We start from the raw sequence: 11,747 nt of genomic DNA, 5'->3' as shown, positions 1-11,747 counted from the left end.
CTCTCCCTAGCTCGATACCTCACGCATGGCTCCTTCCCCTTACAATTTGCCTATCCATTCCCTAGTAACTTCATTGCAACACACTATCAATGGGATTTGTCAATCTCCATCGCTCCTCTTCCAATGGTGGTTTCCAATCTAGAACCCACCTTTCTAGGACAACTCAACTACTCCCTTGCTAATCCCCTATCAAATTTCTCAATGACTCCAAGCCACTGTTCTTCCTTCCCCAGATTCCTGGCAAATTGTTCTCTCAGGTTTAATCTTCCTCACCACAAGGTGTTCTTGCACTACACTCAGGATCCTCTCTCTCTCCAATCATGATGAATTCACGTCCCTACTTGGTGAAATCACAAACTACTGCAAAATTTTCAACAAATTACAAATCGGCTCCAGACCTAAAATTCGCCACTCCAGCATACCTCGCATCACTTCACCCATGATCGAGATCATCCACAATAGGGAAGCTCTAATACCAAGTCACCCCCTCACTACATCTAACCCTATCGGAACCATGGTCTACAACACCAGAATCATGTGCACCAACTACCAACAAACCATGCTGATCCAAACTCGATCAGCCCCACTGAGCCCAGGCTAGAGAGCCTTATGGAACCAAACCTTACCCTTGGCATCCCATACCGCTTGGTGAACAACTGCGTAGGTAGCTTAGGGGTTAAGCAAAATTCTTGGTTTCGTGAGGGGTAAAACTAAGAAGAATATAGAAACTTCTGCGGAATGAAATAACATTACGGAAATTACGGTTGAGGTGACGTATGCAGCTAAAGAAAAATTGAATACTTAACATAGAAGAAATTCCAAATGTTACTGATTCGGGGTTGTTGGGACAGCTCTTCTCGATGGGCAGCCACAGGTAGTATCAGTAGATCTTATTGAGATTGTTGTGGTGGTAAGAATCTCCCGGTAAGAAAATAACATTTGAACTCAGGATATTACGGCCTAGCTTTGCTCCCTCACTAGCCGATGTGTGCAACTATGGCCTTGGCACTCCCTTTATAGACTCAAGGAAGAGTGCTTGCCAAGAAAAGCCAATAAAAGCACACAAGCACCATGAAAAGTGGAAAAAAATATTGTTGACCCATGTTCCCACAAATAGCACTCGAGCCCGTCATTTGCATGCACACATCTAGTATTATCCATCTACAATGGATTAGAGACTCACTCCGATGGGTCTCAAAGTTGGGATTATAGATCAGAGTTCCCAAGAATAAAATTTAAGGTTCCATATTTAAATCTCAAGCTTTGAAGAAATTAAAGAAAATATGGGAAGAAAACACATACACACACACACACACATGCTCGCACACACACACACTTTTTTTTTAAAGGTGAAATCCATCAGGCTTTATATTACAATGAGAAGTCCTTGAACAAGGGTTGATGTTGCTGATGGAAGAATGCAAACAATATAACATAAAAAGTGTTTGTATTTATATTGATGGAAGTATACAACTATAACCTTGTTGTCATTTTTATATTACAATGAGAAGTCTGGCTGATGTAGCTGATTGAAGAATGCAAACAATGTAACATAAAAATTGTTTGTATTCTAAGTTCTTTACGAGCCTAATCTCTGCCAGGTTGCATTTGAAACCCAGGCCCCATGATGACTGAACCACGCCAGTTGTCAGGGTATTTGATGGAGGAGTCGTCTCCTTCCCGTCTGCTTTGCATTATATCAGCTTATGAGCACCTCTATTACATTGTATAGAGGTTTAGGGACCTCTCAGCTTGTACTCTACATAGAAATTACGGACTTCTCAGCTTGTATTCTACTCTAACACATTGTAGTGAGCCTTGAACTAGATGCCCCAAGATACTTCACGGTATGGCAGAGAAGCTGGGAAGACAAACGTCTATTTATTTGTTTGAGTTTGTAGATGAATTATAGGAAAGTAGATCAACATACATGATAAAAAAACTCGGTTGTGAAAAATGCCTCGAGCTCCTTTCACGCTAATGCCCAGCATTATTATTGGCATATAATGTTGGAAAAATAGAAGGGCCGGCATGGATTGGAGACCTAGAATTTGACAGACATTCTCGATCAAGATACTCGTAGGGGCATTCCCTTCTTTCATAGTTTTGAGTTAGATTCTCAGTCGAGATACTCGCATGGCAAGAAATTATCTGTCCTATTCCCTAGTAAAATTTAATTAGAAGGGATACATAAGGATTCCAAGGGTCATATAACCTTTTTGACTCTTGGATTATGGTGGAGACCTATGAAACCCAAGACCAAAATGAAATGTAATTTCATACATGGTATAGGGGTTTGAACCTTTTTAGGTTTACATATTTCATAGATGCTTCTAGAACTTCAATCTAGTATCCAAGACAAAGTGGAATGTAAGGAAATTCCCTTAGAGAAAAAGTTAATTGGGCTTTTAATACTTTGTTTCATATTAATCACTTAAAATGAAAGGATTGTGAGCCTAGTAAAGGCATAATATATATTGGGTCATAGGAGGATGTGGTTTAACCATCTTGGAATGTGATTCATTACTAGTGGAAGAACTAGTATGACTTCTTAGAATGTGATTGGTTGCTTATGTTTGGAGAAGCTTTATTCTCATGATATGCCTTATATTGTAATATATCCAACTTCTACATTATAATACCTGGTGACCACTATTTTTTGGAGTATTATTGATTATAATTCATTAACATTGTTCTCAGATTTCATGATATAACCAAGTTCATTGGAGTTTCTTTTATATGACATGGCCCTTGTCATGATGATTAAAATCTAATGGCATTGATTTACACTTGCGAAGGCTTGGAACCTATTATCTTAGAATTTTATCCCAGGAGGAAGTAGTTAATAGTGATAAATAAGATTCTTCCTTGTGGCTAGATAAAGAAATACCTCTTTGGACAGATATTGGTTTGTCTTTGTATAATATATATTTCTTTGAAAAACTGGGGAGGTAAGACCATTATGGCTAATGCTTGGACAAGGTATTATACCAATGTTCTAAGGACCTTCTACGCTACTGAGAGCCGGTGAGGACACACCGTAACCTGGATCATCAAAACTATTCTACTTTTAGAATTTCCCCTTAATCTCTTGTATTTCTTGAAGTATAAAAATGATCCCTAAAGTGGACTATTATTTGTGGAGAAGTTTTTGGGGTCCTTCAAAGGTTCATGACATTAATAGAGATTTTTCCTTAAGGATGGAAAGGAAAAAGATAGATTCATTGACATTGCTCTTGAAATTAGAAAAGGGTTCCTTTATTAGATAATTTCCTTTGCCAATGAAATACCTAAGAAATTAGAAAAGTTCTAGTGATTAGAAAAATTTCCTAAGGGGTTGACCTTATGATTTCTTGGCGGGGTTAAAAAATTTCCTCTATGAGGAAAAGTAATTATGGTATTTTTTGTTCCTTGACTCCTTGTACATCTTACTTGTTTGCGTTATGCCATTCTCCATGGACAAGTATGACTGGAGGTAAAGAAGTGATTGTCTTATGAGAGAGCAAATTTACTGGCAATCACTAATTCTCTTTAGTTGGATTCATTGTTTACACTTCACTTTTGGGAATTGGCTAATTGATTGATATGCTTCCGAAAGAAAAATTATAGATTGTCCAAAGATCTAAAACTTCTCAGCTCAAAGTCAAAATGCAATTCCTTATGTATGAAGCTCGAGAAAACATGTGTGCCTCATGATCTATGGAGCGCTCTAAGGTGGATGGAACCTGTGCGGAAACATGATGAAGAGAGAGTGCTCGTGACATGTACCTCAAGTCAATTAGGTTCCAAGATAGATTAGCTTGGACTCATAAATAGAATCTTGAGTGAATGTGCATTTCTTCTCTTGTACTAAACAACACATGATGATAGGCCTCTTATATAGAGAGTCCCCTTTGAATAGTCAACATCTGTGGGATCCTCTGGTCCACATCTCTCCTTGTGGATATCCTCAATCCACATCTTCACATCATGTAGTCCACATCCTAGGGTGGCTACTTTAATTCTTTCCTTAGCACATACCTTAGCCTCTAATTATGTGCTCATGGCACCACAACTCTCAACACCTCCCCTTGGTGCCATGATCTTTTGGCTACTGCAATGTGGTCAGATGTGAGTTACATTCCATCACCTCCCCTTAGTGCATGCATTGCTACTTAAGGTGGTCAAGTGTGGCTTTTACATGTCAATACCTCCCCTGGGTGCTTACATAGCTACTCTCAAGTGGTCAGGTTTGATTTACAAAACATATGGGCCGAAGGTGGCAAGGTTGTTGGTTCTTAATACATGTTGACGATGTCGTTGTCTTCTTTGCTTGACGTAGCTTGATGCATGATGCTTTGTTCTTCCATGTGCCTTAATGCTTAATGTGTGGATGCCATGTTTTGTGCTATGGTCATCTCATGCACTTGTGCTTTCAGCATGCCTATGACAGTGATGTGTGCATTCATGCTTTGATTTGTCATTTGTTGCAAAGGTCTTACCAATTGATTTCTTTCAATATTGGTAGTGTCTAATTGCATGCAATGATTCTGATCTAATAGCGTGTAGAGCTCGAAAAGACGATCACTTTTCCTTTTTGGAGCATGCGCAAATTCCTCTTAGATTGCAAGTTACGGCTTGTCAATGTTTTTGTGAAGAAGAGGGGGCCTTGATGATGTGGCACTTGCATTCACATGCTACACTCACATTGTGCTTAGCAAGAAGCTATGTGCTAAGGTGGAACTTGGTGATGTGGCACTTTTAACTAACCCCATAACCTAACCATGGTTATTGTGGAGTTGGTTCATGTGTGCCATGTGGCAAGCTACTAACCAAACTTCATTGACCCAAGTTTAACTTGCTTGGGTTACCTTTACCCAAGGTACCACATGTTAAAACACAGACCACCCAATGAACCCAAGGTTAGTTGGACCTAACCTAGGTAGGTTCCTATCTACCACATGTCACTCAATGGTGACTAGCAAGAAAACCTTGGGAATTTCTGATGGAGATTTCCATCTTCGTCACCAACTGCGCCGCTGAGTTGGCTGAGCGCTCGTTCATGATTACCTACGGGTGGCTACAAAGGAGGTTGTTGTAGCCAGGTTCTTCCCTTCAGAGGTGGTTGTATCTTACTTTGGAGAGGCTAGTCGATGGCGAGGTTGGAGCTGCTGGCTTGCATTGGATAGATACAGTTGGAGTTGAGAACTTGTGCGTGCTGCAGGGTCGTGCAAGGACTAATGGAGCTACTGCGCTCAAGTATGTTAACAGTGGAGAAGCCCATGAGCTTAGAGCCGCCTTGCCCATGCTGTTGCACTACCATGGGATGGGTTTATGGTGCAGAGGATGTTGATGGACTGGCGCTCCAGTAGATGGTGTATGGAAATGAGGGTGCTATGGCTGGTGGTAGGCACTGCAAGTCTTGGAGAAGCATCATTGTGTAAGCTAATGTGTACTGCTGCTACATGCTTTTTTTTTTGCTGTGTCGCCTACAATAGTCATATGTGCTTGTAGGTGCCGCTTGGTGCTTGCTCAGACTGGCTATGGTTGTAGAAGTATAGAAGTAGGGCCTTTAGTTGCTGTCTTAGTCCATAGCGAGCATCACAAGAGTAGAGTAGCCGAGTTGATAGGTGGAGTTGGGAGAGCTATTCATCCCATTGTAGAGGAGACTCGTTTGGAGGCTTTTGTAGGCCGATTAAATGTTGTGGTGGTTGGTGAGCTATTGAGGCTCACTGAGGAGTAGATGTCAGAGAAGCACTGCTATTTTGCTGGTGGGTGAAGACTTTGGACGATGTAGTAGACCTTTCTCAAAGCTCTCAATAAACTGAATTATCAGAGACTCTCTTTCTCACAAGCTCTCTCTAAGAAGAAGAAGAACTCCTCACAGATCTATCTCAGAAAATAGATCTTTAAAAGGAACTCTCTCTCTCTCTCATCAAGAATGACGAAAATATGTCATAGCAATGAATGGGATTTTCATTCAATGGACCGAATTCTCTCAATCTAAAATTAAAACTAACCTAGGAGAAAACATGTGCTCCTATGGCAAGCCTACAACTAATCTAGGAGACTAGACCTAAGCTCTGATACCATGAGAAAACATGTGTGCCTTAGGATCTATGGAGTGCTCTAAGGTGGATGGAACCTGTGTGGAAACATGATGAAGGGAGTGCTCATGACATGTACTCAAGTCAATTAGGTTCCAAGATAGATTAGCTTGGACTCATAAACAGAATCTTGAGTGAATGTGCATTTCTTCTCTTGTACTCAACAATACATGATAGTCCTCTCATATAGAGAGTGCCCTTTGAATAATCATCTGTGGGATCCTCTGGTCCACATCTCTCCTTGATATCCTCAATCCACATCTTCACATCATGTAGTCCACATCCTAGGGTGGCTACTTTAATTCTTTCCTTAGCACATACCTTAGCCTCTAATTATGTGCTCATGGCACCACAACTCTGAATAAAGCTTGCAAATATGGCTATCCACAAATTTTCATGACTACTAGAGAAGGTAGTAATTTACTGGTTGTAACAACAGCAAGTTTTAGTTGTTTTGTACAGAGTATAACTTTTGCTACAAATGTCTGATCTATATGCTTCCAAAGGAAAATTTTAGCTTGTCCAAAGATCTCCAACTTCTCAATTCAAGTTAGAATGTGATTCCTTATGTATCGGAAGCTATGCAACTTGCAATATGGCTGTCCACAAGTTTTCGTCACTACTTGAGAAGGGATTCCCTTGTAAAACTGATTACCTTTTGCTTACTTTTGGGTCTTTCTATACTACGGCCTTTAATTAAACATGCCAAGGTTTGAATTTTATTTATCTAGATGGTGTGACATGGATAAAAACTGTGTGCCAGCTTTGAAGCCTAGCTTCCACAATATGGATGAAGGGTTCTAACTTTTGTCTTGTTGTGATGGTGCCAGGTGAATTGGCACACCTCTCCATTGGATTTGCAAGTAGAGTCTTGGACATGGTATTGCAAAAAAGGATGTTGGCAACCTTGAAGGATGGGACTTATCATGAGAGATATAGTACTCTCAACCCTGTCATGCACACTTACATATTTATATATATGTTGGCAATGAGAAATGGAAATTGAACTACCTTGTAACTTGTTGAATTTAGAAAATTTGTTATAGTTTTTACCATTGGATAAATTGATAAGGAGTTGTTTTTTTGGATTCTCGATTAGAAATGAAAATATAATTTATTCTCTTGGATTCTCGATTAGAAATGCAGCTAGAGTATTTCTTTTTGCTCGGTGATTCTCTTTGTTGCTAACATAAATGTAAATATAGTCATGATAAAACAATGGTTGCCACAGGCCTTTCGACTAAGAATGTGGATTAGTGGAGACTTAGATTCATTGAAATAGTAGGTAACACACACACACACATGCATGCACGTGTGCACGTATCTCACACACACAAACACTTATTTCTTTACACACGAGCATGCACACACACACACATACACACATGAATACTTCCCTAACTATGAATTATTCTTTTATGTACCCCCGTGAAATATTCCCTTTACACTTGCTTTTTAACCTCCCCACATACCAAGCCCACTAATTGTCCCATACCTCCTGTAATCCCTTCTTAATCCATGCACTCATTAGCTCCTTATTCCACTTGTGACTTAAACTTCACTTGTGGCTAAATTGTTTTTTTAGTTATCTAAGAATCCATATGGTTGTCTATATTCCTAGGTAAAGCGATAACAAGCCAAGGAAAATAGGCATTACCTATCTACCTAAATGTAACTATGATGTTCTAACACCTAGTTTGTTTGGATGGTGGCAGGTAAGTGGACCCCGACCTCAAAACCTGGACTACCTGAGGATTCGACATGTTTTTTCAATATTATGTTTGTCAAACTCAATATTATAAAAAATTATTAATTTTCATCGAAATTTTTGCAAACTCTAGTTGCATTTTTCAAATTAGATGTCTCAAACATTTTTTCCTTATATGTTTCCCTTTTTTAACTTTTTATCCAATTGATGGAATTATTTGTATCACCCGACAAATGTTGGTAGATTTCCTCGTGGTTTAAGCTTTTAAAAAATGCTTTAGACAAGCATCCTTTATCAACAAAATGCCTTCGTATGGCCTTGGTGGCATTTTTTTATAGTCATTGCATTGCAAAGTATACCTAGCCTGGCATAAAGATATGATCTCATTTGGAGTTAAATCTTGCCTCTGTTGATTTTCGTCAAAGGTTGACAAACGTTTTTTACTTTAGAAAACTCATGTATACAATTCTTGCCATATTCACGAATCACTGATTGCATTCTAGTAACAAGGGCATTCCATGAATAATCTATATCAATTTGAGACTAATCCCAAAGAGTGGCATTGTCATGATGAACCAGTTCTTTCAATCATTCTAGTGACAAGGGCATTCCATGAATAATCTATATCAATTTGAGACTAATCCCAAAGAGAGGCAATGTCATGATGAACCAGTTCCTTATATGTATCATGCTCCAAATAACTCTTATTACCTATAAGGAGTCTTTTTTGTGGTAACTTGTCAAATGGCATGTCATGTGTATCCATAACGAAGCATGATCTGAATATTGGAAGGCAATAATCAACCCATAATTTGTGGGTGAGAGCATCATATTGCCATGCATTGACCGTATATCAATGGTCAAGGCGTGCACGGTAAGAAGACCGTGAATTCTATTGAACATGAATTTTGTTGAATGTAAAGCCTGGGTACATAGGCTTTAATTCCTTCCAAAGATCAGCAAGATTGAGCTGCAACATTAATTGAAACCATCGTTTCCTTTCAAAGGCCAACATGTGGGTATTGCAGGAGCGACTTGCCAAAAGTGTTATCCCCTTGCTGGGAGAATTATTGAAATCACCCATAGAGAAAAGTATAATGTATTCAAGGATATTGTTACATAGCCTTCCAAATCAAAGCTCTTCAATGAGAAGATTGAGGTGCATAAATTGAAGAATCTCACCCTGAGTGAGACATTGCAAAGTAATACACCAACCTTCCTTATCATTCAAAGCCACAACAGGTTGATAAAATGCTTTATAAGAAAGGCAACACCGGAAAAAAGAATGTTCCCTTGCATAAAATATATCATAACTAGAAAAATGTCATGCCTATCTTGCGTGCATATGCTGATTATGATCTTGCACATCCACAATATTAGCCTGGAAATCATGAGCATATGCTCAAACAAGTTACCATTTATGAGTGTCACATAAACCTAGCATATTGAGGGTTGGGCATTTGATTTGATCAAGTGTATTTATAGATATTTTGTATAGCTATATACAAATGAGAGGTCAAGTAATCGAAAAGATCAAGATTGCATTTGAAACAATAGTCTGATGAGAGGATAGTAAGCCAACAACTTCTTCTTTTGGAAATAATGTATGACTAGTTGTTATAACAGCCCATGTAATGCCTATTCTTGAATTTTTAGCAAGAGTATGACCATTGGAAGATGAGCCAATTCAAGTCCAAGGAGGTGGAGGTCATCTAGGTGAGACATTTTTTCTTGGAGTCTACAAGGATGCAATGTTGTTTTCCTTAGTTTTGGACAACGAGGGAGAGGAATTGAAACAGTGGGATTTTCATTTGAAGTAACTTGTGCCTTTCCCTTATCCTATGAAGTAGTGGCAGGTTTATTACTCTTGATTTTAGCCAAAGAAGGCCTAGAAGCATCCTTATTTTGTGCTGGGGGAGGAATGGCATCTGGAGGCATTTTATGTAAGACCAAAGGTTATTGTGAAACCATGTGTCCAAACTTTTTGCACTCAAAGTATGCACCTATAAAAAATCCACATTTGAGCTTGTAAAGGGCACTCCCCATAGCCACATTATCAACTGTAATAGAGTAGAATTTCGGAGTAGGGACATCCGTATCCCACAAAATGCAAAATCTATAGGAATTCCCATTTGGCCTCGATGGGCATACAACCTTCCCTAAGGAACCTACAATTTTTGGCAAAAGAGAGGCCAAGCATTGACCAAAGCCAAGCACCTCCACCCAAACGGTAAGACATGCACCATTTGCTATCCATAAAAGAGTGGAGAGTGCTCTAAAAGCATTTGTTTATGTTGCTTATCCACCATAATAACTTCAAAAAATCCCTTTGAAGCATAGTGCACTTTATGGACAAAACAACCTCCTAAAGTCCACATCAACCAATTGCCAACATCTGCTGCAGTAGGCATATGACCTGGAAAATTATTATGACAACATGCTTGGCATATTCACGTATAGGATCTACAATTTCATCAACCTCCACCATAATTCCAATAGTAGGAGGAGGATCCTTCCAATCCCTAGGTGTGTCTTCAAAGCCTTCATGCATAACATCAAATGCTAAATGTGCCTCATGAGAGATATAAATAGGGTCATCCTGACCCATAGCCTACAATTGTTTCTTGTTGTGATCCAACCTTTCTTTGCTAAAGGTCTTCTCAATTCATAAGCTACCATGTTGTAGAAAGAAAGGAAGAATTTACAAAAGAGAGTGAAAGTCACACCCAAAAGGATGAACAACAACATGGGAGAGGTCTATAAGGGTGGAGAAATGAAGCAAAATAAATAGAGCGAAGGATATGGACAAGTAGAAGGACTAGTAAGGGATTGCAAAGAAATAAAAAAGGCTTTGAAACCTTGATAAAATTGCCTACCCACTCACACACACAAACCCAGGTAGCAACTGGGAGTAAAAAACACACTCACGCGAACACACACACACACACACAGGGAAAAACCTTCAGCTCGCCAAAAAATGGCAACAAAGTAGAGAGAGAAGGGGAAATGCGATCTAAGTAGCACCCATCAGCAACCTGCACATGGCCCAAGGAGGTATGAACCTAAGGAACAAAAGAGGGGCAAAGCAGGTAATGAGGTTGAGCATCCTAACGAGGGATTGGGATGACCTTGACATGAGCTTGGAAGGGCTAAAACCCATAGTGGTGGGCTGGTTGAGCAACACACAAGAAGAAGGCAGTCAGCATCGACATGCTCTCCCTCCTCTCTCACATGCTACTACACACACACACACACAACACACACACACACACACACACACACATCGTCATGCACGCATGCACACACATGCACGTCAGATACATACATGTGTGTGTGTGTGTGTGTGTGTGTGTGTGTGTGTGTGTGTGTGTGCATGTGTGTGTGTGTGTGTGTATTGTTGGAGGTGGTGGCCTTCACCCCCTCGATTGGGCTAAAATGGAAAAAAAATGGGGCAATTTGATGGGAGACTAATCACACATGCATTGGCACCCCTTAGGGGCATTGGATATATTGGCCTATTTGAAGCTCTCTCTCTGATCCCTCCAAGCATTTTTTGGAAGGAGAGAGAGGTCCTTTGCATGGCTAGGGAGGGGGGCTTGCGACCCCCATACCCTATGCACATGTGGCACCTCTACGCACTTACATGGTATCAGAGTAGGGACCAAACCTACAAATTGTGGTCAATTTTGGATTAGCCCTCGTATTGGTGACATGTGGTAGTCACGGGCTCTTTGGCAATGGATTGTTGCAATCTGTGTAGTGATCTTATGTCCCTCTCTAGAAGAGTAAAGATTCTCAGACCCCTAGTAGTTGTGATGTAGCTTTTTTAATTAGCTACATGTTCTTTTTATTTGACTCAAATATTATAGTAGTAGTTGTGATGTAGATTTTATAATTAGCTCCATGTTCTTTCTATTTGACCCATTGTATTATAGAAGTAGCATTATAGCACA

This window comes from Dipteris shenzhenensis, chromosome 17 (genome assembly GCF_047967505.1).
Source record: "Dipteris shenzhenensis isolate YYH24624 ecotype China chromosome 17, Dip_SZ_1.0, whole genome shotgun sequence".
In the NCBI taxonomy this organism is placed as follows: domain Eukaryota; kingdom Viridiplantae; phylum Streptophyta; class Polypodiopsida; order Gleicheniales; family Dipteridaceae; genus Dipteris; species Dipteris shenzhenensis.
This window is presented reverse-complemented; position numbering follows the sequence as displayed.